Genomic DNA, 18,919 nt, shown 5'->3' on the forward strand with positions numbered 1-18,919 from the left:
GTGCGTTAAAGACGAGTCCAATCTATCTCTTGAAATCTGTTTCTTGCAATTCTGTCTTGCATTCAGATCCTCTTCTTTGCCTTACCTCAACATATTTTTGGACGTTAGTTTTCATTTATAACTCTGCAGGTTTGTGAATTGCAGTGACCCTGAGCTCCATTTTTTAAGTTGCTCTTTTGTGAGCTGGCCTCAAACCCGCAGGATTGCTTCAGGCCCTATTTTGGCTCCGGCGAGGCAGGCTGAGCCTTTCTTTAATTCTTATTCTTAATGGGAAATTAGAGTGATATGTGCCCGTCCAAACCCCTACAACTCTTCTCTCATTGGTTCCCCCTCTTCCCGTTCATCCTCCTCACAATTTGCAAAATGTGTGAAACAGAAGTTTAAATGTGCTGATTCTCCAAGTGGGGAGATTCTAAGTAGCGTGGCTGGAATGGTGAACAGGAGCACCAGGAGAGGATAAATGAGGTGCATTTTAGACACATCTCCCGATCACATGGTGTACAGTCCTCTGGGTTTTCCATGCATGTTTTAGTTGTAGGAAGATCCCTTGAACCTGCAGATTTGGGACCCATTGAATGGGTACCAGGTAGTATTACTTTAAAGGGTGTGCATTTCCTCACCCAACCTCACATTTCTCTTAGCGCAAACAGTTTCCAGCCTTATGTCTCATCCTGCTGTGGGTCTAGATGTGTTCAATCCATGTTGCATCACCGTCCCTGAGGAAAAGTTGTAAGAGGTTTTCTCTGTCTCTCTGTCGTTTATTTTTTTCAATTTATTACTATATTGGTTACAGCTGATTTTCAAAGCTCTGTTTCTTGCTGCTGTACATCCACTTGATTCACGTACAGAGAGACATCAATAAATTCTTTTTCAGATTCTTACCAGTCGTATATATTCTTTTCTGGTGACTTGAGTGTGCTGAGTGCAGTTCTTTTAGCTACCGTGTAGGCCTTGTTGATTATCAGTTTGGTATTTGGAATGGTATCTTTGCTAATTTCAACCTCCTGGATGATGCCTCACCCCTCCCCACCTTTCCCGTTTAGCAGCCTTATGTGTGTTTTCTACATATTTGACTATGTTTTTGTTTTGTAATTTATTTCATGTGTAGCCATTTTGGATTCCACCTTTAAGTGATATCTTATGATATGTGTCTTTTTCTTTTTGAATTCTGTCACTTAGAATGATCATACGTAACTCCTCCGGAGTCGTTACAACTGGCCATATTTCATTGATTTCCAGGCTGAATAATATTCCACTCTACCTAAGTACCACATCTCTATCCATTTTTTCCCTCCAGAGACATTTAAGTTATATCCTAGTCGAGGATCTTTTAAACAGAGAGGGGGTAAACATTGGGGTGCCTGTGTCCTCTCGATTTTTGTTTTTCCCAAGATATACGCCCATGAGTGCAAGTGCCCTATGCTCTGTAGCTCATTTTTTAGATGCTTTAGTAAACACAATACACTTCTCCAGAATGGCCGTTGGCAATATACATTTCCACTATAAGTCTCACAGGGCTCCCTCTTCTCGTTGCCCTGTCCTGCATTTCTGTTGTTTACGCTTTATGAGGATGGCTCTTCTGACTGATGCGAAGTGATATCTTTTGTAGTATTGACTTCCAGTGCCCACCTGTTTGGTTGGCTAAAAAAGTGTATGCCCTTTTCTTGAATATATACAGAAAAGAACGCATACACCCTTTTTGGCCAACTGCAATGTTGGCAATGTTCAGCTCCTTTTCTTGTGCTTAATGGCGAGTCCTTTCTACCTCCTCAAATCCCTTTCCTGCCATTCTCCCTTGCTTACAAGTCCTTTTCTCTGACTTTCCTCAAGACATTTTTCAGTGATGGATATTTTCAACTCTGCAGTTTTGTGAATTTTACTGCCCCTGAGTTCCATTGTTCAACTCGTGTTTATGGGAACTGGCCACAAAGCAGCGGGATTTCCTCAAGCCCTATACTGTTTCCATGGGCAACCCTAGCCTTTGGTCAATTCGTCTTCCTGATTGGAAATTAGAGTGACATGTGCCTGTCTGAACACCTAGGACTTGTCTCTCATTGTTCCTCATCCTTCCGCTTCATCCTCTGGACAAATTCCAAACTGTACGCAACAGGATGTTGACAGTGCTGACATCTCCAAGTGGGGAGACTGTTAGTAAAGACGCTGGAGGGGTGAACCCGAGCACCAGGAGATGAGGAGATGAGATGCCTTTTCCAAACTCTTCCCGATCAGACGGTATACCATCCTCTGGGTGTGACAGACATGTTTTAGCAGTAGGAAGAGTCCCATTCATGTAAGGAGAACACCAGGGCTTTTTCAAAATCAGTGTCTCCCCGAAACCCAAACTGGGGAAGTTTTTAAGCTACGGCTACACATATGTTCATTAAGGGCCTTGGGAAGTAGGCAGAGTCCAAACTTTAGATGATTGAAGTCTTCAGGGTCAGAAGCACTCACCACCAGCTTCCCTTAGGCTACACTTTAACTGTCATTGATAGATGATGTCAATAAAAATATCTATTCTTTTTCAGATTATTTCCCCTTATAGGTTATTGCAAAATGTTGAGTGTAGTTCCCTGTGCTATACAGTAGTTCCTTGTTGATGATCTATTTTATACATAGCAGTGTGTATGTGTTAATTCCAAACTGTTAATTTATCCCTCCTCCCACCTTTCCCCTTTGGTAATAATAAATTATAAGATTTTATACTTCTCAGAAATGTGGGAGCTGAAAGAGAGGTATCATTTTCAATGGAAAAGCATTTAAAACAAGATTGAAGCTTTAACCAAGATTATTAGATGTACATCCTTGGAAAGAAATCACTTCGTTTCTCTAATATTGACCTGACAAATAAGACAAACCTTTTCACTGAACTTGCTTATAAAAAGTGATGGAAATATCAAATGGAAGTGTTAAAAACATCTTATTTTACCCGAGCCTTATACACTGTTCTATGTTAACTACAGTTTGGCTCACACATCTGTTCATTGAGGTTACAATAGTCTCAATTTCTGTTACTGATCCTCCAGAGTGGACCCCAACAAGTGTCCCCCTGCCCAGTGTCATTGGGGCCAACAGATCGAGACTGAGTTTGGTTCACAAGCAAAGGAAACTTTATATTTTGATCAGAGAATGGAGAGGTGAGAGCATGCACTACCCCGTGGGCTGTGGGCTGGGCTGCTGTGTAGAGATCCTGTCAGAGTCAGTGGGAGGGAGGGAGGCGGCGGAGCTCTTGAGGGCCGGGTTGGCTGTAGCTCAGGCTCTATATCGTGGAGTCTGCACTGGGCCCCAGGAGCTGAGGTGTCGACCCAGCCATTCTGCACTAGGAAATCTGGTCTGAAGTGCCGGGTGTGGAACCTCTGCATGCGGGACCCTAGGAGCACGTGAAATTAGACAAAGCACAAAGGATAAAAAAGGTTAGACTTGACTTTATTGCCCAGATTCTATTTTTATCTCCCAGGGATTTTTAATGGGCTTTGCTGGGGACAAACCCCTCTTCTGCCTTTTGTCCCGTTCCTCATTCTTGGAGTGCTGAGGGTGCAGACCCTTCTTCTGTAACTGCTGAGTGCTGAGTTGGGAGCCCTCATACCCTGGGGCGAGGGTCAGAGCTTCTCCCCAGCAGCCTCCCGGTGACGTTGATTGTCCCCAGGACACCTGCCTCCCTGCTCGTCCACCTGAGCACCAGCATTGGAAGTGTTATGATTCTAATGACCTTTAAGGGTCCAGGAAAGAGATGTGCAGAGACGCTGTGGGGGCCGGTTTCACCCCGCCCCACATTTGTTCGGCCACCTTAGGCTGACTGTCTCTGCCAGCCTAGATGTTCTGACCAGTAGTCTGCGCTTTCTTCAGTTAGGCCCCTGAATTAACGTACAAACAGCACCAGGTGTCAGAGCCCTGCCCGCTCAACTCCCAGACAGTCCAGGGTCAGTGGTGACCAAGGACCATGATGGCTACTGAGTCAACAGCCTTTTGAAGTAAACAGGAGTCCAGCCGGTCTTATTGGCCACCATCATCACGGTGTCTGTCGGCTTTTCTATGGTGACAGTGTGGTATACTGTTCCCCCGCCAAGATTATTAGCTCCCCTCTGGGTGCAGTAAGTCCTGCAAGCAGTAGTCTACTCTTTTGGGACACACTCTTGTTGTTTTATGAGAGAAACTCCAGGTCAAGTGATGTTCACACGAGTCGTCATGGTGCCCTGTTGCCCCCGGTTATCTCTCTGGATGTTGGAGTTGGAGGGCCTCCTCACTCGAGGTCGGTGTGCCCACGGAGCGAACCCTGCAACTTCAGGGCATGGTTGGTGGTTAGGATCACCACGTGGGGTCCTTTTCCCTTAGGAGGGAGGTGGCCTTTTGGGCTGCTGATTTCCAGGTTTTTAGATACCGCCAGTATCTTGGCCAGATGTGGCAGTGGGCCAAGCCCCTTAGTGACCGTAGTTTATCCTACCTGGATGGCATTCTTGCATTGTTCCATTTCAAGTGGTCCCAGTTTTTGCACTAATTCTCCAATGGCGATTCACCTTTCACCGGGAATGTAAAGGTCAAAGGGTTTAGCTAAATTAGGGAGTTCCAGGGCAAGGGTCTGAATTGACTGCTCTTTCCATTCTTGAAAGGCCACTTCTGGATTCTATTCAAAAGGATCATCATCTTTTCCTTTCAGTGTTTCATATAGAGGCCCAGCTAGTAGACTGTAGTTAGGGATCCAGAAGCAGCAAACCCTGGCCTCCCCAGGAACCCCTAAGCTGTCTTCTAGTTTTAGAAAGGGGTAAGGCTGAAAATGGTTTCTTCCCTTTCCTGGGATGGGCTTCTCTGACCTTCTGTGAGAATGAAGCCCAGGCAGGTCACCGCAGTCTGTGATATTTGAGCTTTTTCTTGGACAACTTCTATCCTTTATTGGCTTGGTAGTTCAGAGGCCTCCTTAGTAGGGCTGGTGATCAGAATGTCGTCTGCATATTGAAGGAGGGTTTCCTTTTCCAGAGGTAGAACTTTTAGGTCTTTAGCTAAGCTTTCCCCAAAGATGGTGTGGGAATTTTTGCACCCTTGGGGCCAGACGGCCCGGAAGTATTGTTTTAGTTGTATGTTGAGTCCTGCCACTCACAAGCCAAAATTTCTTGTGACTCTGGGACTAATGGAATACAAAAGAAGGCATCATTGAAGACTAATACAGAATACCATGTCCTGGTGGTTGGTAGAATGACCAGCAGGGTGTAGGAATTAGGAGCAACTGGAGGTATATCCTCGGTGGCTTCACTGACTGTCCTGACATCCTTTACCAGGTCCCCAGCAGCCCATGGGGCTCTCGTGGTCAGACCAATCCCAGAATATGGAGCTCACCTGGGCAGGTACCCCACCCCCACCCCAGCCCACGGGGCTCTCGTGGTCAGGCCCCTCCCAGGATACAGAGCTACCCTTGCGGGTACCGTGGCAGGGCTGGGCACACAGGAACCGTGCACATAGCCCTCATTGCAGAGCACCCCCAGCTCACCTGTCGCTCAGAGCTGACACAGAGCACCTCAGAGCAGGACTTGAACTAACAAACAGCAGCTGCGACAGGTCTGTGACCCTGGGCATCACTCCGTGAGGCCTCCCTCCACCTGGTCTTCCAGAGACTTCCACTGCACCCGGGGCACCAGGCCTCTGTCTCCAGCCACCACCCACCCCTCCTCTCCCTGACTCCTGGGTTCCTCTCATTAGGAGAGGGTTTTCTTGAAGTTGTCTCCCACTCATGGGCCAGATAAAATGATTAGAAAACAAGCCAAAGCTGCAGCCCCTTGTCTATCCTGACTCTCAGGAGCCCACACCTGTTCCTTGGACCTGGCCGGTTCAGCAAGTTCCATTTTCTGCAACTGTGAGCCCCTGAGGGGTGATGATTGGCTGACCTGGGCAGCCTTACCGTGCCGGCCAGCCCTCCCCAGGTGTGCCTGGGTTGAGATCAATATAAATACCACTCCAGGCAGCAAGAGCCCCTGCAGCCATGCCTGACGCCATTTTCTCTGCCCTGTCAGCAGTCTCGGGGCTGGGCTGGTGGGAGGGAGTGAGAGGCCACGGCTTTGTGGGTGGCCCAGTGTGAGTGGGGCTCTGCTGGACTTTCTGCAGCAGTTGCCAGGCTGCCACCTGCTAAAGAAGAGGATGTGTCACCCATACCTGCTGCTGGAATTTCTCCCTGGGCAGAGGTGAGGAAGGAAAAAAGCAGTGGGGGCAGGGACAGGACGGGTATCTCAGGCAGGGAAATGGAAATCTTCCAGAAGAGCACCCAGGGCCAGGACCATCCTGGCTGGCCTGCAGGCACCAAGTCGGCCGGCATGCTGTCACTCGTGTGGCTCTATGGCCCTTCCTCTAGGCTTTCAAGTCCTTGTATATATTCAGGTGTTTTACCTGGGACGGGTGGGAATAGTTCAGCAGCAACTGGCCTGGGGCTCAGCTCACGTTTACTCACAGATGCCTCGGCACGGTGCCCCAGCTTTGCAATGAGGACGCTTGTTGCGTGGGGGCTGCTGGCTGAATGGGAGACGATTCCCCACCACTGACCAACTTCAGAATTGTTTACAACTGGAGCAAGTGCCCTGATACGGTTTTCCTCTGTGTAACTGGTGGGTTCTGTGTTTTTTTTCTCTTTTTCGTTTTTGGTTCAAGGTAGATTTTATTCCTCTTTTTTGTATTTACAGATATAAGCATGGAAATAATTTATTCATATAAATACATGTATGTGCAGGGAATAATTGTTTTTTCTGTTTTATTTTTTAAATTTTACTTCTTTTTAATTTTGAATTTTATTTTATATTTTTATACAGCAGGTTCTTATTGGTTATCTATTTTATACATATAAATGTATACATGCCAATCCCAGTCTCTCAACTCCTCCCACCACCACCCCCCCAACAGCTTTCCCCCCTTGTTGTCCATACGTTTGTTGTCTACATCTGTTGCTCTATTTATGCCTTGCAAAATGGTTAATCTGTACAGTTTTTCTAGGTTCCACATATATGCATGAATATACAAGATTTGTTTTTCTCTTTCTGACTTACTTCACTCTGTATGACAGTCTCTAGATCCATCGACGTCTCTACAAATGACCCAATTTCATTCCTTTGCATGGCTGAGTAATATTCCATTTTATATATGTACCACAGCTTTATGCATTCGTCTGTCTGTGGGCATTTAGGTTGCTTCCATTACCTCGATATTGTAAATAGTGATGCAATGAACATTGCGGTGAATGACTCTTTTTGATTTATGGTTTTGTCTGGGTATATGTCCAGTACTGGGATTGCTGTATCATATGGTAATTCTATTGTTAGTTTCTTAAGAAATTCCATATTGTTCTCCATAATGACTGTATCAATTTATATTCCCAACAATAGTGGAAGAGGGTTCCTTTTCTCCACACCCTTTCCAGCATTTTTTGTTTGTAGATTTTCAATGATGCCTATTCTACCAGGTGTGAGGTGATACCTCATTGTTGAATCCATTTCGTTGAGCAAGGGGTAGCTCTTGTCTATTACATATTTGGCTTATGGAACGGTATCTGTGCTAATTTCAAACTCTGCTTTTATGCAGCACCCCAACTCACCTTCCCCCTTAAGCAGGCATAAGTTGGTTTTCTAAACTTGAGACCCTGTTCTGTTTTGTAATTCAGTTCATGTGTAGCCAAGTTCACATTCCGTGTATTAGTGATACCTTATGATGTTTCTTTTTCTGTGTGACTTATTTCACTTAGAATCATCGTGCCTCAATCCACTCATTATGCTGGTACGGGCCTGGTGACATAGATTTCATTGCTGAGTGGTATTCTGTTGTACAGAAGTACCGCAACTTCTTTATCCATTATTTGCTCTCTGGGATATTTAACTTGTGCCGTAGAAGAGATTCCTGTAAAAAGAGCCGTCCCAAATTTTGGGGTTGCTGTGTCTTTTTGATATTAATTTCCCTAAGCTATAGGACCATAAGTGGAAGTGCCCTAGGCTCTGTTGCTTTGTTTTTTAGATGTTTCAGGAAACACCATACACTTCTCCCGAGTGGCTGTTGGCAATTTACATCCCGCCCATCAGCATAACAAGGCTCCCAGTTCTCCATGGCCTGTCCTGCCTTTCTGGATTTTACACTTTATTCTGATGGCCCTTTTGACCGGGGGGAAGTGAGACTAAATTGTAGTGCAGATTTCCTTTGCAAGCTTGCTTGGTTGGCCAAAAAGGGCGTATGCGTTTTTTCCTGAATATATTCAGGAAAAAACGCATACGCCCTTGTTGGCCTAGTGCATCACTGTGGACGTTCTGCCTCATTTCCTATGCTTGAAATGCAATTCCTGTCTACCTCCTGAAATCGGTTTCCTGCAATTCTGCCCCGCTTTCAAGTCCTCTTGGCAGCCTTACTTCAGTCTATTTTTGGACAATAGCTGTCATTTATAACTCTGCAGGTTTGTGAATTACAGTGCCCCTGAGCTCCTTTCTTCAACTCGCTTTCTTGTGAGCTGGCCGCAACACCGCAGGATGGCTTCAGGCCCTAATCTGGTTCCTGCACGGCATGCTGAGCCTTTGGTTATTTCCTCTTCCTGGTGGGAAATGAGAGTTAAATTTGCCCGTCCAGACACCTCCAGCTAGTCTCTCATTGGTTCTCGCTATTCCTGTTCATCTTCCGCAGAAATTGCAAACTGGACCAAACAGGAGGTTAAAGGCGCTGACTCTCCAAGTGGGGAGAGTGTTAGTAAAGCGTCTGGAATGTTGCACCCGAGTACCAGGGGAAGAAAACTGAGACATATTTGAACACGTCTCCCGTTCACACGGTTGATCATACTCTGGGTTCCACATGCATGTTTTAGCTGAAGGAAGAATACCTTAAAACTGGAGAGTTGAGACCCGTGGAATGGGTACCATGCAATATGTCTTCAAAGGGTCTTCATTTGCTCACCGAACCTCTCCAATCCTATCACTGCTGCATTTATGCCCCTGTACACACGCTTGATTCTCTTTTGGAGACATAGCAATCCATAGGTTTTAAGATACTTACTAGTCAGGTACATTCTTAGGCGTTTAATATGGGGTGTTGAGTCCATTTCGTTGAGCAAGGAGTAGCTCTTGTCTATTCCATATTTGGCTTAAGGAACTTTATCTGTGCTCATTTCAATCTCTGGTTTTATGCAGCACCCCAACTCACCTTTCCCCTTAAGCAAGCATAAGTTGGTTTTCTAAATTTGAGACCCTGTTCTGTTTTGGAATGCAGTTCCTGTGTAGCCAAGTTTACATTCCGTGTATTAGTGATATCTTATGATGTTTCTTTTTCTGTGTGACTTATTTCAGTTAGAATTATCGTACCTGAATCCACTCATTATGCTGCTACGGGCCTGATGACATAGATTTCATTGCTGAGTGATACTGCATTGTATGTAAGTACCACAACTTCTTTATCCATTTTTCACTTTCTGTGATATTGAACTTGTACGGTAAATGAGGTTCTTGTAAACGGAGGCGTGCCAAACATTGGGGTGGCTGTGTCTTTCTGATTTTAATTTCCCTAAGCTATAGGACCATAACTGGAAGTGCCCTACGCTCTGTTGCTTTGTTTTCTAGATGTTTCAGGAAACACCATACACTTCTCCTGAGTGTCTGTTGGCAATTTACATCCCGCCCATCAGCATAACAAGGCTCCCAGTTCTCCATGGCCTGTCCTGCCTTTCTGGATTTTACACTTTTTTCAGATGGCCCTTTTGACCAGGGGGAAGTGAGACTTCATTGTAGTGCCGATTTCCTTTGCAAGCTTGCTTGGTTGGCCAAAAAGGGCGTATGCGTTTTTTCCTGAATATATTCAGGAAAAAACGCATACGCCCTTGTTGGCCAAGTGCATCATTGAGGACGTTCTGCCTCTTTTCCTATGCTTTCAATGCAATTCCAGTCTACCTCCTGAAATCGGTTTCCTGCAATTCTGCCCCGCTTTCAAGTCCTCTTGGCAGCCTTACTTCAGTCTATTTTTGGACGACAGCTATCATTTATAACTCTGCAGGTTTGTGAATTACAGTGCCCCTGAGCTCCTTTCTTCAACTCGCTTTCTTGTGACCTGGCCGCAACACCGCAGGATGGCTTCAGGCCCTAATCTGGTTCCGGCACGGCACGCTGAGCCTTTGGTTAATTCCTCTTCCTGGTGGGAAATGAGAGTTAAATTTGCCCGTCCAGACACCTCCAGCTAGCCTATCATTGGTTCTCGCTATTCCTGTTCATCTTCCGCAGAAATTGCAAACTGGGCCAAACAGGAGGTTAAAGGGACTGACTCTCCAAGTGGGGAGAGTGTTAGTAAAGCGTCTGGAATGTTGCACCCGAGTACCAGGGGAGGAAAACTGAGACATATTTGAACACGTCTCCCGTTCACATGGTTGATCATACTTGGGTTCCACATGCATGTTTTAGCTGAAGGAAGAATACCTTAAACCTGGAGAGTTAAGACCCGTGGAATGGGTACCATGCAATATGACTTCAAAGGGTCTTCATTTGCTCACCGAACCTCTCCAATCCTATCACTGCTGCATTTATGCCCCTGTACACATGCTTGATTCTCTTTCGGAGACATAGCAATCCCTAGGTTTTAAGATACTTACTAGTCAGGTACATTCTTAGGAGTTTAATATGCGGTGTTGAGTCCATTTTGTTGAGCAAGGAGTAGCTCTTGTCTATTCCATATTTGGCTTAAGGAACTTTATCTGTGCTCATTTCAATCTCTGGTTTTATGCAGCACCCCAACTCACCTTTCCCCTTAAGCAAGCATAAGTTGGTTTTCTAAATTTGAGACCCTGTTCTGTTCTGTAATTCAGTTCCTGTGTAGCCAAGTTTACATTCCGTGTATTACTGATATCTTATGATGTTTCTTTTTCTGTGTGACTTATTTCAGTTAGAATCATCATACCTGAATCCACTCATTGTGCTGCTAAGGGCCTGATGACACAGATTTCATTGCTGAGTGATATTGCTTTGTAAGTAAATACCACAACTTCTTTCTCCATTTTTCACTTTCTGCGATGTTGAACTTGTACTGTAAACGAGGTTCTTGTAAACAGAGCCGTTCCAAACTTTGGGGTGGCTGTGTCTTTTTGATTTTAATTTCCCTAAGCTATAGGACCATAAGTGGAAGTGCCCTAGGTTCTGTTGCTTTGTTTTTTAGATGTTTCAGGAAACACCATACACTTCTCCCGAGTGGTTGTTGGCAATTTACATCCCGCCCATCAGCATAACAAGGCTCCCAGTTCTCCATGGCCTGTCCTGCCTTTCTGGATTTTACACTTTTTTCAGATGGCCCTTTTGACCAGGGGGAAGTGAGACTTCATTTTAGTGCAGATTTCCTTTGCAAGCTTGCTTGGTTGGCCAAAAAGGGCGTATGCGTTTTTTCCTGAATATATTCAGGAAAAAACGCATACGCCCATTTTGGCCAAGTGCATCATTGTGGACGTTCTGCCTCTTTTCCTATGCTTTCAATGCAATTCCAGTCTACCTCCTGAAATCGGTTTCCTGCAATTCTGCCCCGCTTTCAAGTCCTCTTGGCAGCCTTACTTCAGTCTATTTTTGGACGATAGCTGTCATTTATAACTCTGCAGGTTTGTGAATTACAGTGCCCCTGAGCTCCTTTCTTCAACTCGCTTTCTTGTGACCTGGCCGCAACACCGCAGGATGGCTTCAGGCCCTAATCTGGTTCCGGCCCGGCACGCTGAGCCTTTGGTTATTTCGTCTTCCTGGTGGGAAATGAGAGTTAAATTTGCCCGTCCAGACACCTCCAGCTAGCCTCTCATTGGTTCTCGCTATTCCTGTTCATCTTCCGCAGAAATTGCAAACTGGGCCAAACAGGAGGTTAAAGGGACTGACTCTCCAAGTGGGGAGAGTGTTAGTAAAGCGTCTGGAATGTTGCACCCGAGTACCAGGGGAGGAAAACTGAGACATATTTGAACACGTCTCCCGATCACATGGTTGATCATACTCTAGGTTCCCCATGCATGTTTTAGCTGAAGGAAGAATACCTTAAACCTGGGTAGTTGAAACCCGTGGAATGGGTACCATGCAATATGACTTCAAAGGGTCTTCATTTGCTCACCGAACCTCTCCAATCCTATCACTGCTGCATTTATGCCCCTGTACACATGCTTGATTCTCTTTCGGAGACATAGCAATCCATAGGTTTTAAGATACTTACTAGTCAGGTACATTCTTAGGCGTTTAATATGCGGTGTTGAGTCCATTTCGTTGAGCAAGGAGTAGCTCTTGTCTATTCCATATTTGACTTAAGGAACTTTATCTGTGCTCATTTCAATCTCTGGTTTTATGCAGCACCCCAACTCACCTTTACCCTTAAGCAAGCATAAGTTGGTTTTCTAAATTTGAGACCCTGTTCTGTTCTGTAATTCAGTTTCTGTGTAGCCAAGTTTACATTCCGTGTATTACTGATATCTTATGATGTTTCTTTTTCTGTGTGACTTATTTCAGTTAGAATCATCATACCTGAATCCACTCATTGTGATGCTAAGGGCCTGATGACATAGATTTCATTGCGGAGTGATATTGCTTTGTAAGTAAATACCACAACTTCTTTATCCTTTTTTCACTTTCTGCGATGTTGAACTTGTACTGTAAACGAGGTTCTTGTAAACAGAGGCGTCCCAAACTTTGGGGTGGCTGTGTCTTTTTGATTTTAATTTCCCTAAGCTATAGGACCATAAGTGGCAGTGCCCTAGGCTCTGTTGCTTTGTTTTTTAGATGTTTCAGGAAACACCATACACTTCTCCCGAGTGTCTATTGGCAATTTACATCCCACCCATCAGCATAACAAGGCTCCCAGTTCTCCATGGCCTGTCCTGCCTTTCTGGATTTTACACTTTTTTCAGATGGCCCTTTTGACCGGGGGGAAGTGAGACTTCATTGTAGTGCAGATTTCCTTTGCAAGCTTGCTTGGTTGGCCAAAAAGGGCGTATGCGTTTTTTCCTGAATATATTCAGGAAAAAACGCATACGCCCTTTTTGGCCAAGTGCATCATTGTGGACGTTCTGCCTCTTTTCCTATGCTTTCAATGCAATTCCAGTCTACCTCCTGAAATCGGTTTCCTGCAATTCTGCCCCGCTTTCAAGTCCTCTTGGCAGCCTTACTTCAGTCTATTTTTGGACGATAGCTGTCATTTATAACTCTGCAGGTTTGTGAATTACAGTGCCCCTGAGCTCCTTTCTTCAACTCGCTTTCTTTTGAGCTGGCCGCAACACCGCAGGATGGCTTCAGGCCCTAATCTGGTTCCGGCACGGCACACTGAGCCTTTGGTTAATTCCTCTTCCTGGTGGGAAATGAGAGTTAAATTTGCCCGTCCAGACACCTCCAGCTAGCCTCTCATTGGTTCTCGCTATTCCTGTTCATCTTCCGCAGAAATTGCAAACTGGGCCAAACAGGAGGTTAAAGGCGCTGACTCTCCAAGTGGGGAGAGTGTTAGTAAAGCATCTGGAATGTTGCACCCGAGTACCAGGGGAGGAAAACTGAGACATATTTGAACACGTCTCCCGTTCACATGGTTGATCATATTTGGGTTCCACATGCATGTTTTAGCTGAAGGAAGAATACCTTAAACCTGGAGAGTTGAGACCCGTGTAATGGGTACCATGCAATATGACTTCAAAGGGTCTTCATTTGCTCACCGAACCTCTCCAATCCTATCACTGCTGCGTTTATGCCCCTGTACACATGCTTGATTCTCTTTCGGAGACATAGCAATCCATAGGTTTTACGATACTTACTAGTCAGGTACATTCTTACGCGTTTAATATGCGGTGTTGAGTCCATTTCGTTGAGCAAGGAGTAGCTCTTGTCTATTCCATATTTGACTTAAGGAACTTTATCTGTGCTCATTTCAGTCTCTGGTTTTATGCAGCACCCCAACTCACCTTTACCCTTAAGCAAGCATAAGTTGGTTTTCTAAATTTGAGACCCTGTTCTGTTCTGTAATTCAGTTCCTGTGTAGCCAAGTTTCCATTCCGTGTATTACTGATATCTTATGATGTTTCTTTTTCTGTGTGACTTATTTCAGTTAGAATCATCATACCTGAATCCACTCATTGTGCTGCTAAGGGCCTGATGACATAGATTTCATTGCTGAGTGATATTGCTTTGTAAGTAAATACCACAACTTCTTTATCCATTTTTCACTTTCTGCGATGTTGAACTTGTACTGTAAACGAGGTTCTTGTAAACAGAGCCGTTTGAAACTTTGGGGTGGCTGTGTCTTTTTGATTTTAATTTCCCTAAGCTATAGGACCATAAGTGGCAGTGCCCTAGGCTCTGTTGCTTTGTTTTTTAGATGTTTCAGGAAACACCATACACTTCTCCGGAGTCTCTGTTGGCAATTTACATCCCGCCCATCAGCATAACAAGGCTCCCAGTTCTCCATGGCCTGTCCTGCCTTTCTGGATTTTACACTTTTTTCAGATGGCCCTTTTGACCGGGGGGAAGTGAGACTTCATTGTAGTGCAGATTTCCTTTGCAAGCTTGCTTGTTTGGCCAAAAAGGGCGTATGCGTTTTTTCCTGAATATATTCAGGCAAAAACGCATATGCCCTTTTTGGCCAAGTGCATCATTGTGGACGTTCTGCCTCTTTTCCTATGCTTTCAATGCAATTCCAGTCTACCTCCTGAAATCGGTTTCCTGCAATTCTGCCCCGCTTTCAAGTCCTCTTGGCAGCCTTACTTCAGTCTATTTTTGGACGATAGCTGTCATTTATAACTCTGCAGGTTTGTGAATTACAGTGCCCCTGAGCTCCTTTCTTCAACTCGCTTTCTTGTGACCTGGCCGCAACACCGCAGGATGGCTTCAGGCCCTAATCTGGTTCCGGCCCGGCATGCTGAGCCTTTGGTTAATTCCTCTTCCTGGTGGGAAATGAGAGTTAAATTTGCCCGTCCAGCCACCTCCAGCTAGCCTCTCATTGCTTCTCGCTATTCCTGTTCATCTTCCGCAGAAATTGCAAACTGGGCCAAACAGGAGGTTAAAGGGGCTGACTCTCCAAGTGGGGAGAGTGTTAGTAAAGCGTCTGGAATGTTGCACCCGAGTACCAGGGGAGGAAAACTGAGACATATTTGAACACGTCTCCTGATCACATGGTTCATCATACTCTGGGTTCCACATGCATGTTTTAGCTGAAGGAAGAATACCTAAAACCTGGGTAGTTGAAACCCGTGGAATGGGTACCAGGCAATATGACTTCAAAGGGTCTTCATTTGCTCACCGAACCTCTCCAATCCTATCACTGCTGCGTTTATGCCCCTGTACACATGCTTGATTCTCTTTCGGAGACATAGCAATCTATAGGTTTTAAGATACTTACTAGTCAGGTACATTCTTAGGAGTTTAATATGCGGTGTTGAGTCCATTTCATTGAGCAAGGAGTAGCTCTTGTCTATTCCATATTTGGCTTAAGGAACTTTATCTGTGCTCATTTCAATCTCTGGTTTTATGCAGCACCCCAACTCACCTTTCCCCTTAAGCAAGCATAAGTTGGTTTTCTAAATTTGAGACCCTGTTCTGTTTTGGAATGCAGTTCCTGTGTAGCCAAGTTTACATTCCGTGTATTAGTGATATCTTATGATGTTTCTTTTTCTGTGTGACTTATTTCAGTTAGAATTATGGTACCTGAATCCACTCATTATGCTGCTACGGGCCTGATGACATAGATTTCATTGCTGAGTGATACTGCATTGTACGTAAGTACCACAACTTCTTTATCCATTTTTCACTTTCTGTGATATTGAACTTGTACGGTAAATGAGGTTCTTGTAAACAGAGGCGTGCCAAACATTGGGGTGGCTGTGTCTTTTTGATTTTAATTTCCCTAAGCTATAGGACCATAACTGGAAGTGCCCTAGGCTCTGTTGCTTTGTTTTCTAGATGTTTCAGGAAACACCATACACTTCTCCTGAGTGTCTGTTGGCAATTTACATCCCGCCCATCAGCATAACAAGGCTCCCAGTTCTCCATGGCCTGTCCTGCCTTTCTGGATTTTACACTTTTTTCAGATGGCCCTTTTGACCGGGGGGAAGTGAGACTTCATTGTAGTGCCGATTTCCTTTGCAAGCTTGCTTGGTTGGCCAAAAAGGGCGTATGCGTTTTTTCCTGAATATATTCAGGAAAAAACGCATACGCCCTTGTTGGCCAAGTGCATCATTGAGGACGTTCTGCCTCTTTTCCTATGCTTTCAATGCAATTCCAGTCTACCTCCTGAAATCGGTTTCCTGCAATTCTGCCCCGCTTTCAAGTCCTCTTGGCAGCCTTACTTCAGTCTATTTTTGGACGACAGCTATCATTTATAACTCTGCAGGTTTGTGAATTACAGTGCCCCTGAGCTCCTTTCTTCAACTCGCTTTCTTGTGACCTGGCCGCAACACCGCAGGATGGCTTCAGGCCCTAATCTGGTTCCGGCACGGCACGCTGAGCCTTTGGTTAATTCCTCTTCCTGGTGGGAAATGAGAGTTAAATTTGCCCGTCCAGACACCTCCAGCTAGTCTCTCATTGGTTCTCGCTATTCCTGTTCATCTTCCGCAGAAATTGCAAACTGGGCCAAACAGGAGGTTAAAGGGACTGACTCTCCAAGTGGGGAGAGTGTTAGTAAAGCGTCTCGAATGTTGCACCCGAGTACCAGGGGAGGAAAACTGAGACATATTTGAACACGTCTCCCGTTCACATGGTTGATCATACTTGGGTTCCACATGCATGTTTTAGCTGAAGGAAGAATACCTTAAACCTGGAGAGTTAAGACCCGTGGAATGGGTACCATGCAATATGACTTCAAAGGGTCTTCATTTGCTCACCGAACCTCTCCAATCCTATCACTGCTGCATTTATGCCCCTGTACACATGCTTGATTCTCTTTCGGAGACATAGCAATCCCTAGGTTTTAAGATACTTACTAGTCAGGTACATTCTTAGGAGTTTAATATGCGGTGTTGAGTCCATTTTGTTGAGCAAGGAGTAGCTCTTGTCTATTCCATATTTGGCTTAAGGAACTTTATCTGTGCTCATTTCAATCTCTGGTTTTATGCAGCACCCCAACTCACCTTTCCCCTTAAGCAAGCATAAGTTGGTTTTCTAAATTTGAGACCCTGTTCTGTTCTGTAATTCAGTTCCTGTGTAGCCAAGTTTACATTCCGTGTATTACTGATATCTTATGATGTTTCTTTTTCTGTGTGACTTATTTCAGTTAGAATCATCATACCTGAATCCACTCATTGTGCTGCTAAGGGCCTGATGACACAGATTTCATTGCTGAGTGATATTGCTTTGTAAGTAAATACCACAACTTCTTTCTCCATTTTTCACTTTCTGCGATGTTGAACTTGTACTGTAAACGAGGTTCTTGTAAACAGAGCCGTTCCAAACTTTGGGGTGGCTGTGTCTTTTTGATTTTAATTTCCCTAAGCTATAGGACCATAAGTGGAAGTGCCCTAGGTTCTGTTGCTTTGTGTTTTAGATGTTTCAGGAAACACCATACACTTCTCCCGAGTGGTTGTTGGCAATTTACATCCCGCCCATCAGCATAACAAGGCTCCCAGTTCTCCATGGCCTGTCCTGCCTTTCTGGATTTTACACTTTTTTCAGATGGCCCTTTTGACCAGGGGGAAGTGAGACTTCATTGTAGTGCAGATTTCCTTTGCAAGCTTGCTTGGTTGGCCAAAATGGGCGTATGCGTTTTTTCCTGAATATATTCAGGAAAAAACGCATACGCCCATTTTGGCCAAGTGCATCATTGTGGACGTTCTGCCTCTTTTCCTATGCTTTCAATGCAATTCCAGTCTACCTCCTGAAATCGGTTTCCTGCAATTCTGCCCCGCTTTCAAGTCCTCTTGGCAGCCTTACTTCAGTCTATTTTTGGACGATAGCTGTCATTTATAACTCTGCAGGTTTGTGAATTACAGTGCCCCTGAGCTCCTTTCTTCAACTCGCTTTCTTTTGAGCTGGCCGCAACACCGCAGGATGGCTTCAGGCCCTAATCTGGTTCCGGCCCGGCACGCTGAGCCTTTGGTTATTTCGTCTTCCTGGTGGGAAATGAGAGTTAAATTTGCCCGTCCAGACACCTCCAGCTAGCCTCTCATTGGTTCTCGCTATTCCTGTTCATCTTCCGCAGAAATTGCAAACTGGGCCAAACAGGAGGTTAAAGGGACTGACTCTCCAAGACGGGAGTGTGTTAGTAAAGCGTCTGGAATGTTGCACCCGAGTACCCGGGGAGGAAAACTGAGACATATTTGAACACGTCTCCCGATCACATGGTTGATCATACTCTAGGTTCCCCATGCATGTTTTAGCTGAAGGAAGAATACCTTAAACCTGGGTAGTTGAAACCCGTGGAATGGGTACCATGCAATATGACTTCAAAGGGTCTTCATTTGCTCACCGAACCTCTCCAATCCTATCACTGCTGCGTTTATGCCCCTGTACACATGCTTGATTCTCTTTCGGAGACATAGCAATCCATAGGTTTTAAGATACTTACAGGTCAGGTACATTCTTAGGCGTTTAATATGCGGTGTTGAGTCCATTTCGTTGAGCAAGGAGTAGCTCTTGTCTATTCCATATTTGACTTAAGGAACTTTATCTGTGCTCATTTCAATCTCTGGTTTTATGCAGCACCCCAACTCACCTTTACCCTTAAGCAAGCATAAGTTGGTTTTCTAAATTTGAGACCCTGTTCTGTTCTGTAATTCAGTTTCTGTGTAGCCAAGTTTACATTCCGTGTATTACTGATATCTTATGATGTTTCTTTTTCTGTGTGACTTATTTCAGTTAGAATCATCATACCTGAATCCACTCATTGTGATGCTAAGGGCCTGATGACATAGATTTCATTGCGTTGTGATATTGCTTTGTAAGTAAATACCACAACTTCTTTATCCTTTTTTCACTTTCTGCGATGTTGAACTTGTACTGTAAACGAGGTTCTT

General features: G+C 44.9%; 1 long non-coding RNA gene across 2 annotated transcripts in view; it reads left to right on the forward strand.

The window, feature by feature from the left end:
* LOC307181290 overlaps positions 1 to 18,919 on the forward strand; it is a 500,419-nt gene that overhangs the window by 322,431 nt on the left and 159,069 nt on the right. The window lies entirely within an intron of this gene.

This window comes from Stenella coeruleoalba (assembly GCF_951394435.1).
Source record: "Stenella coeruleoalba genome assembly, contig: scaffold_134, whole genome shotgun sequence".
NCBI lineage: Eukaryota > Metazoa > Chordata > Mammalia > Artiodactyla > Delphinidae > Stenella > Stenella coeruleoalba.